The sequence below is a fragment of the Petromyzon marinus genome, chromosome 57, assembly GCF_048934315.1.
Source record: "Petromyzon marinus isolate PM22_M1 ecotype Great Lakes invasive population chromosome 57, UKy_Petmar_22M1.pri1.0, whole genome shotgun sequence".
NCBI classification, from domain to species: domain Eukaryota; kingdom Metazoa; phylum Chordata; class Hyperoartia; order Petromyzontiformes; family Petromyzontidae; genus Petromyzon; species Petromyzon marinus.
The window spans coordinates 717,951-726,948 of record NC_133723.1 but is presented as its reverse complement, the minus strand read 5'-3'; positions in this window follow the sequence as shown (position 1 = coordinate 726,948).

The window sequence follows — 8,998 nt, the reverse complement described above, 5'->3', positions numbered from 1 at the left end:
GTACACCACCACTAATGCGGAGGTGGCTGCGTGCACGCGCGTGCCCGAGGAGCTGCACCTTCGCTCGCCACGGCTCGCGCTAAAAATAGCCCTATGAATATGCACGCGCCCCTCCCCCCTCCTGTGGGGTCGGCTTTAATCCGCTGTGCAAACACGCACGTGGGCACAGGCACGCGAGCAAAACGACGGCCGTATTGATGACAATTTACACGCGCCCCACCGTTGATGCGATCGTCGCTACGTAAACACACACGAGCGTCAGCGATCGTTTATGATTGAATACATACGCGCTTCACACGTCCACACGTACTCGCACCACACCTACGCTCTCCCCCCACACACAGAAATTACACGGCGTCAGTGCTCTGTGATAAAGTTTATTAATGGGGCGTCAATAGCAAGCCCTGGGCGGTCCGGAGTAAATACCCAACGAGCAATGCCTAGCCTATCCCTATTAAATCCCTGAGTGTACTCTCCCCCTACTTCTCACCTCGCAGACGTACTCACGGGGTCGTACGGACGCGGTGGGAGTCGGAGGGCATGAGAGGTCTCTGCCTGGGGTCGAGTTGTAGCAGCGCTCGCCAGCGTCGCTCGGACGCTGGCGAGCGCTGCTAAGGCCACGCCGGGAGCATAAGAGGGAGCATGAGAGGGAGCCCTGAGCGGGAGCTCAGGGCTGTTGCTGAAAGTGGAGTTGAGCGTCGCACTCTCCATCACGGGGGGGGGGGGGGGGGGCGACCTGTCATCCCTGAAGGTGGCCCAGTGTATACAACAACAACCGTCATTCGCCACTAAGTGGCGGTGACGTCACCATGACGCTTGTGCCAGGCCATGTGCACCTTGAGGCCACATGAAGTGTCGAACGCCCGCTGGAAGGTCACGGGGCAGACCCATGTGCCACAGGTCGACTGACTGAGATGACTGAGATGACTGGCTGATGCATCACCTGTGCCCTCTACTGTGCCAACTTGCTGTGCTTTAGCCACCCGGCGCTCCGCTCGTTGTTGTGAGCATCGCTCCTCCGCCCTCCGTTGTTGTTGGAGGGCGACTGCCTTCAACTGCCCAGTGGCGTCCTTCACGAGCCTCCCCTACTGAGGCCGATCTTGACACCGCTGGTATCAGTCATCGGCAAGTCCACTCAGCTCCACGTCCTCCTGTACCACATTACTCCATCTTTTCTCTAGCCTGTGCCGCGCCCGTTTAGCCCCCCTATCCGGCCGAACAAAAGCTATTTAGTCATGCGGTGGCTGGGCATGTGGGCTACATGACCCAGCTAACGCAGCCTTGCCTGCCGGAGGAGCTCACCGATGGGACATTGCCCAGATCTTTCAAGGATTTGTGAGCTCCTCGCACAATCCAGCCTGTTTAAACCCAGAGTGGATCGTAGGCAAGCCAGCCTAAACGTTTCTAACCGGCGAAGATGCTCCATTAGGGGGGGTCCACGTTTCGCAAGCGTAGAGAAGGGAGGGAATGACCGTGGCCGAGAAGACCTGAAGCTTCGTGCGGAGCGACAGACCAAGTAGCTTCCACACAGCGTTACGCAACCGATGAAAAGATATTGCCGCTCAAATGATTCGGAGTGAGAGCTCTGCTGTTAAACTGGAACCGGTCATGAGCACACTGCCAGGGTATGGGAAACTCTCCACTCTCTCCACAACTGCCCCATCACTAATTGGGAGTTGTGGGGGTGGCGTGTCCGATGGTACAAAATACCCAGGCAGGTGCTTAGTTTTGGTGGGGCGGATGGTAAGGCCCCACCTCTTAGTGGCACGCTCCAGTTTCAGGAGCAGCGTCTCCAACTCCTCCTCTGAATGAGCAGCAATTACCAAATCATCAGCATACATAACGTGGTTGAACAATAGGGAGCCATCCCTATTGGTCAACCAATAGGGAGGCATCGATTAGCCTCCCATTATTTCTGTACCAAATGGAAATTCCCCCGGTACAGCTATTGAAGGCTTCACAAACTACGTGGTCAAAATAGATGTTAAATAATGTGGGAGCTAGAGGACATCCCTGTCGCACCCCAAGGTGTACAGGGAATAGCTGTGACTCCCGGCCACGTAGTTTTACCTGGGCCCACTCACCATCATGAAGGTCCTTAATGATCGTGATCAGAGGGTCAGAGACTCTGAAAGCACGAAGAATAACCCAGAGACCAGGCCTACTGATGGACAGAAAATATGGCATCTGTGCAGGACCGCCCTTTCCTGAAACCGCATTGGGGCTCCGCAAGCCTCTCCTCAGCGAGCCTAGCAAGGCGATTTTGAATAATCCTTGCCAGGACCTTTCCTGGCACAATGAGGAGTGAGATGCCCTTGTAGTTGTTACAGTCTGTGCGGTCCCCCTTCTTAAAGAGGGAGACCACCAGGGCATCCTTCCAGTCCTGCAGAACCCGTCCAGTGGTCCAGACTGTTGTTATGATGTCATATAGGGCAGTCTGTGCACAAACGCCACCTTCCCTCAGCATTTTGCTTGGGAGATCATCTCTGCCCGATGCCTTTCCTGGTCTCAGACTCTGGATTGCCTTCAGTACTTCCTCAACAGATGGCACCTCAGCCAGCCACTCACAGGGAGTGACTTCTTCCAATGTTTGAGGCACCACAGCCTCAACAGGGTCATTCCCACTTTGTGCCACGATATTTTCCTGGCTGAGGGATTTCCCCTCCCTCAGGACCTCACAGATATGCTCAGCAAATCTGTAAACCTGTTCCTGGGGGTCAGAGAATGGATCACCGTTTTTTCCCCTAATGATGGTAATAGGTGTGGCGCTGCAGGTTACTTTTTTGATGGAGTTAAATCGGGATTTGTGATCGCGGGCCACTGAGGCAGACTCCATCTCCTCAGCAACCCGCAACCACCACCCAACCTTGCAGCGCCTCACGGCTCTCTGAACCTCCGAGCGAAGGCTGCGGTAAGCCTCCTCATTCTCTGACGTGGGATGCTGTAGATGATTAGAGTGGGCCTGTCACTTTTTCTCAACCATCCTAACACCTCCTCTGTCCGCCAGGGTCTCTGGGGAGGTCTGGACTGCGTACCCAAAGCAGCCATTGCAGCTGCATGAGTCACAGTCCAAGACCTTGGTCATTTACCCTCGACATCAGGAGGAGTGGGGGACAATGCCAACCCCAGCACCAAGCGATTGTGAAATTCTCGCTTGCAACTTTCATCAGCTGAGACCAGGTCACTTTAGGTTGGAATGGGGTCCTGGGTGTATACTACCGGAGTAGAAGAATGGCAGGCGCATCAGAGGGCAGATCAGCTCCACGGTATGTCCTGGTGTCAAGGACATGGGCTCGCATCCGCTGGTCCCATCACTATGTAGTCCAGCAGATGTTCTTGCTTGGACCTGGCATGCATCCATGATGTTGTGTGGATGCGCCGATGCCTGGACAGCGTGTTAGTAATTACAAGCCCATGGGCTACACAAAAATCTAGCAGCCTCCAACCGTTGTTATTGAGCTGATCTGGCCCATGCCCTCCAATCACTCCAGACCAGGTGCCAGCATCATGACAAACTCGGGCATTGAAGTTACCCAACAAGATGACTCTATCCCGAGGGGCCACTTTAGCCAGCACCTGTGACAGGAGGTCATAGAAGGCATCTGACTCATCGGCCTTGCCTGCATCCCTCCATGGATGTTCATTTTCGGTGGGGGCATAAGTAACCACGACCGCCACTCCTCGCCTCCGGTTGATAGAAGGCGAGCCCAAAGTAGCCTGGGGCTTATAGCTTCCCACACCTCACCGCCACGCTCCCACACAGGCACAACTTAACCTGTGGCTGCTTGTATGGGGGATCCTGCAGATCCGGAGGGGCCTGCAACACAGGAGCCAGAGTGGGCCTGCATTTCGTTCGTCTGGGGCCCACGCGGGAGGGGAGTCAAGGGACGGCAGCTAGAGCGGGAGTGGCAAGAGAGGGACCCCCTTCCAGCGTGGAGGTCTGCGACCGCCTGTTTCAAGTGCGGCGAGCCGGGCCACATCGCCAGGGGATGCCGGAACAGGGCCGGATCGTCCACCTCGCCTTTGACGTCCTCCACCCCGCCGACATCCGCTTCCTCTGCCTGACAGGCATGTCACGACACATCAGACACTTGGCCGCAACCATCACCTAACGCATCTCGGCTGTTGCGCATGTCGGATTCACACGTCGCCATCCCTCATCTTGTCGCGGCGCGCAGGAAGCGGACACTACGGTGAAGGATGGGTGGCCATATTGTGTAGAGTAGTGGAGTAGATTGGCGCACCGTGTTGTGGCGGCTGTGGCGGGTTCGTCTGCGGTGGTTGGGTTTATCCAGGGGATTGAGGTAAGGGTTCAGGTCAATACGGGAGCTTCCTCAGATGGATGACTCTTTGGATGCGCTGTCGGGCGTGCGGTTATTTTCAACCCTCGATTTGTTGTCAGGGTTCTGGCAGCTGCCCCTGGATGAGGAATCTAGGCCTAAGACCGCATTCCGAACACCCCAAGGGTTATGCCATTTTAACTGGCTCCCCATGGGGCTGCATTCAGCTTCATCCACGTTTCAACAACTGATGGAATTGGTCTTGGCAGTTCTCCAATGGGACTCGTGCTTGATTTACCTGGATGGCGTCAATGTGTTCGGACATATGTTCGAGGAGCATTTGCGCCGATTGTGGTCAGTGTTTGTTAAAGTGTGGGCGGCCATCTATTGCAAACATCTGTGCGGTATTTGGGCCATATTGTTAGTGCGTCCGGGATAGCCACGGATCCCGACAAAACTGCGTGCGCACATGGCCAACTCCCAAGTCAGTGGGTGAGGTTCGCAGTTTTGTCGGGTTTGCGTCCTATTATCGCTGGTTTGTCCCGAAGTTTTCAATGACAGCCAAACCGCTCCACGCGCTGACTGCTAAGGGCCAGAAGTTTCAGTGGAGGGAGGATGAGGAGGCCACGTTTGTCGCGTTGCATGATGACCTCACCAACGCGCCTCCTCTTGGCTACCCAAATTTCTCTCTGCCCTTTATTTTGGACACGGATGCCAGCGACACTGGGATAGGTGCTGTGCTATCCCAGGTCGTGAACGGCATAGAGAGAGATGTGGCCTATGGTAGCCATGTGTTGTCCCCTGCAGAATAGCGCTCCTGTGTGACATGCAGGGAATTGTTGGCCATGGTTAATTTTGTCCAACAGTGTAGGCCATGGCTTTATGGATGGAACTTTGTTGTGTGCACGGACCACGCGGCCCTCCAACACTCCCTGCGTATTGATCAGCCTTCTGGCCAGCTGTCTTGCTGGCTGGAAACACTGCAGGAATAGTCCTTCACTGTTATCTACACGAAGGGTGTGCGGCACTGCAATGCAGATGCACTGTTCCGCCTGATACCGAGTGACCAGTGTGTGTGTTCTATGGGTGCGGGCCGGTGTAAACCATCTGCGGCTGGATTGCCTCAAGTTATGGCGGCGTCCAGCGACGCAGCACCAGCCGCGGTGGCTGCGCCTAGTGATGGCACGCTGGGTCTCACGCATGCTGAGTAGGGACAGCTTCAGACGGAGGACGTCTCATTGTTAAATTTGCGGTGCCGTTTGGGGACTAGAGGCAGTAAAACTGTCCCAGCGGGGTCTCCCTTATAGTCCTTTATGAAGGACTTTTGATGAGATGAGGAGCTGCGACGCTATTGTATGGTGGTGCCCACTGCCCTGTGGGGTAAGCTCACACGGCTGGTGCATGAGAAACGAATGCACCTTGGAGTCCGTAAAACATTGTTAACGTTGAAGCGGCACTTCTATTGGCCGGGTATGACGGACGACCTGGTTAAAGGTTGCACTGACTGTGCACGCCGCAAACCACCATCGAGGCAGGCTCAGCCTCCGTTACAATCTATCACGGTGTGTAGTCGCACTCAATATTTGTGGCCATTGCCGGTTACCCAGAGGGGAAATAAATTCCTCTTCGTCGGGGTGGAATATCTTTCCCGGTGGCCGATGGAATGGCTTCTGCCTGACCAGTCAACCGCATCCATTTCGGATGCATTTTTGCATGGCTACGTCATGGATAAGGGAGCCCCTGAACAACTTCTCACAGATCAGAGGCGGAATTTATCTTCTAAATTGTTATGGGAGGTGTGTGACTCTAGGTACAAAAAAATTAGGACTTGGCCCTACCATCCTCAGACAGACGGGATGCTAGAACGCCTGCACAGGACTCTAACATCGATGGTGTGCCAGGGGGTCAATGAGGTGCATTCGGACTGGGATTTGCACATCCCCAGTGTCCTTGCCGCATATAGAATGGGCCCTCATGCATCAACGGGATTTTCCATTTTATCTCATGTATGGGAGAGAGCGATCCCCCCGTGGAAGCTCAATTTGGCATGGCCTCACGTAAAAAGAGGGCCATCATGCCCACGCCCACGCAAGTCATGCATAGGCGATTGACGGAGGCGTGGGAAGTGGCCAAGGGAAATTCAGCCAAGCAACAGGCCGCAAATGAGAAGCCCGTGGGACAACGTGCATCTGGTCTCCCATGGAAAAGTGGGGACAGGGCGTGGCTGCACTGTCCGAAAAGTACCCCTGGGTACATCCCCTAAATTACACCGGCCATGGCCCGGTCCTGTTGAGGTGGTCGAGGTTGAGGCCACAGTGTGTGTGTATATAGGTTGGTCGCCGTCGCTGGTTTGTACACCTGTCACAGTTGAAGCCATTTGTTCAACCCCATGTAGATAGCTCATCCATCTCCAGAGCAGCCGGTGTCTGATGTGTCCAACAAGCCAGGGCACATAAGCCCGGAAGCGGTGCTTCAGAAGGATTGCGTTGTACCGCCAACAGGATCCCAGCACCTGACGCCCAGGGAGCCTCCTACATCAGTTCCGTGTGAAGGACCATGTGCGGAAGCCCGGTCGCCATCTACTACTCCCAGGGAGGGGCCGCACCCTTTAGGCCATTTGTGTGAAGTCCCTGCGCCCCCCAGTGCGCAAAATCCCGCTTGTGGTGGGGGACCGGCATTGAGGACTCACTCCAAGAGTGCTCCGTTCCGATGATCGGCCCCTCCCCGTCATGATGTCATGGGTGCCGACATCGTTCGGCAGTGTTGTGGACACCGCGAGTCGAGTTGCGGGTCCCGGTTGAACTGGGCTTGCTCCCCGATGCTCGTGGGCATGGCGCGACCATGTGCATCGGGCGATTATTGTGCTCCCCTTACCTTCGCGGTGAATGTTTTATACGTATACATGCTGCAGATGCTCTGCCCTAATCTCTCCTGTTGTGTTGGTGTTTTGCGGATATTCTCTGCCATAACTCTCGTGTTGCTGTGATGTTAATGTCAGCCGGGACAGCTGTTTTTTTATTGGGCGGAAGGGGGGGGTGTAGAGTAATAGCGTTGGCTGCTGACAGAAAGTGGTACTGACAGCGTATGGCAGTACACACGTCAGCAGGTGACAGTATATACGGGGGGAAAGAGAACTAGTTTTCATAGTTTCATTTATTTGGTATAACCCTGTGAGCCATTCGGCTCTTGAATTGGGTGCAACCGCAACAAACAAAAAAACAAAAGCATGAACAAGAAAACATCTTAAAGTGACTTTGTGCATGTGCAAACAGAAAATCCAGGAAAAAAACATCAAAATATTCCTGAAATAGCCCCGTACACCAACGCTGTGTGCAAAAATCCCAGTGGGATGCAAGTCAAACAACAACAACAAGAAAACTTAGATTAAGGCCACCAGTCTAACTCCGCACTACAATAAACAAAAACATGGCCAAACCAAAAAACTTTTAGAAATCACCAAAATAAAGCTATAAATGCAATGTAACAGTGATCATAGGAACTGTGACCAAATTTTTAACAATAAACTACATAAATAACATGTAACACCAAACCCTAGAGCCACAGCTGGCTGCATGAGTCACTCCACAAACAACAGGAGCACCAGTCGGAGTATCACATTTTTCAATGCACCTTTAAGATCAGCACACTAAATCAAAATACAGATAATACTTTGCAGCGGTCATCCGGAGCGAAACATTTTATTTTATTTTAGGCCACTGAATAGCAGTGGCAGCTAGGCGTGTACAACTCCTCTAGAGCAGTTTTGAGTGAAGATCTCATAGGTAGTGATTCAAGTTGCAGTTTATTGGCAATAGCATTCCAGACCCTGGGGGCATCAATAGCAAAGGCCCTTCCTCCGGTTTTTATATGGAAATATGGAATGTGAAGCTGGTAAATGAGCGAAGACCTGAGGTCAAATTTGTTCTTTGAAACAGAGAGGAGATCCAGCAGGTAGTCTGCGGATTTTTTTTGTAAGTACATCGTGAATAAATAAGATCTGGTGTACAAGCCGTCGAACATTAATAAATGTTAAGTTTGACCCAATGTAGAGATCACAGTGGTGAGTCCTATATGGGCAGTTCAATGCAAATCTTAAGGCCGAGTGATAGATGGAATCAAGCTTCTACAGTACAGTACTTGGGGCTGATTTATACACGATGTCACAGTAATCAAGTAGAGGCAGTATGGTAGCTTTTATCAATTCCAAACGGGACATAGGGGAGAGCTCAGGAAGGGGTCCATCTGTAGTGACATCAGGGATGTCACTGTATGGTGTGGCCCAAAAGGGCCGTGCTGTTCGATGTTCCTACATCGTGGACAGCACCGTGTGGGTGGCTGTGTGTAATACCAGCCCTAGGCGGGGCTTGGTGAGTACTGGGATAGTGCGGGCACCAAGCACAGCGTGTGGTGGGGGCTCCCATGAGGGGGAGTGGGTGAGCGTCAGCCTAGGGGCAGGGTTGCCCCGGGCCATGGCACACTGGTTGACCCCATAGACATGATCCGTCGAGTCCACAAAAGGGGCCCCAGATAGGGGAGCTAGTGGGTGATCATGTGTCCATAAAGGGGGCGTGGCCAGGGCAGAGGAAGGCCACGCCAGCAGCATAAGAGGGAGCTCTAAGCGAGGGCTCGGGGCTGTTGTTGGAAGCAGATCCCCTCGCCATGCTGCTGTTCATCACCATCATCGCCGCCGTCTTCACCATCACTAGGTGCCGCTAGCT